The following is a 1,311-nucleotide window of genomic DNA, read 5'->3' on the forward strand; positions in this document are numbered from 1 at the left end:
GATCGTGCTCAAAGCCCAAGTGGCCAATAACTTGGTGAAAAGGGTTCTCATCGATAACGGCAGCGCTGCCGACATAATCTTCAAGTCCACCCTAGAGCGCATGAAGCTCGGGGGGCTGCGCCCGACTCCGACCCAAACGCCATTGTTTGGGTTCACTGGGGAAAAGGTTATGACCGAGGGCATCATCGACCTGCCGGTCACCTTTGGGACCCCTGGAGGAATCGAAGCCGTTCACATGGTCCCATTCCTAGTGGTCGATCAAGAGTCGCCCTACAACTTAATCATCGGGCGACCCACGTTGAACCGGCTAAGGGCAATCACTTCCACGTATCACCTACTGGTGAAGTTCCCCACCGAAGGGGGAATTGGCATCATGGCTGGAGACCAATCCCAAGCCAGAATATGCTACGTGCAAGGAGTTGATGGCAAGTCCGCGGGAAAAGCGGTCAACACAATCTTCCAACTGGAAGACGATTACCCATGCAACCTAAGGGATGCAAGGAAGTTCGGAGAACTTGACCCCCGTGATGAAATCGAAAGACTCAAAGTGGAAACCTCCGATGATCTTGTGCCAATCGTCCTGGACGAGTCGAAGCCTGATCAAGTTGTAAAAATCGGCACCCGACTTCCACTCGCCATCAAAACTCAGCTTACCGCCTTCCTTAGGGAGTTCAAGGATGTTTTTGCATGGACTCATGCGGACATGCCCGGAATCGATCCCGAGGTAATAGTGCACCGACTGAACGATGACCCAAAGGTCGCCGAAAAAGTGCAGGCTAGACGAACGTTCAACCCAGAACGATACTTGGCCATAAATGAAGAGGTCGAGAAACTCCTCACCGCAAACTTCATTCGAGAGGCTAAGTACCCCAAGTGGGTCGCCAACGTGGTAATGGTAAAAAAGCCCAACGGGAAGTGGCGAATTTGTATAGACTACAAAGATCTTACCAAAGCCTGCCCTAAGGATTGCTTTCCACTCCCGCGCATCGAACAACTGGTGGACGCCACGGCCGGCCATGAACTCCTAAGCTTCATGGACGCCTATTCAGGCTACAACCAAATTCGAATGCACGAGCCCGATCAAATTAAGACAACCTTTGTCACTGATCGAGGTCTCTACTGTTACAAGGTCATGCCTTTCGGCCTTAAGAACGCGGGAGCAACATACCAACGCTTGGTAAATCGGATCTTCGCCGATCAAATCGGCAAGACAATGGAAGTATACGTGGACGACATGCTCGTTAAAAGCCTGCTGGCAACTAATCACGTACGCGACCTTAGGGAGATGTTCACAATCCTCCGCCGATATAA

This window comes from Urtica dioica, chromosome 1, assembly GCF_054948205.1.
Source record: "Urtica dioica subsp. dioica isolate 48M chromosome 1, U.dioica_male_clone48M_v1_H2, whole genome shotgun sequence".
NCBI lineage: Eukaryota > Viridiplantae > Streptophyta > Magnoliopsida > Rosales > Urticaceae > Urtica > Urtica dioica.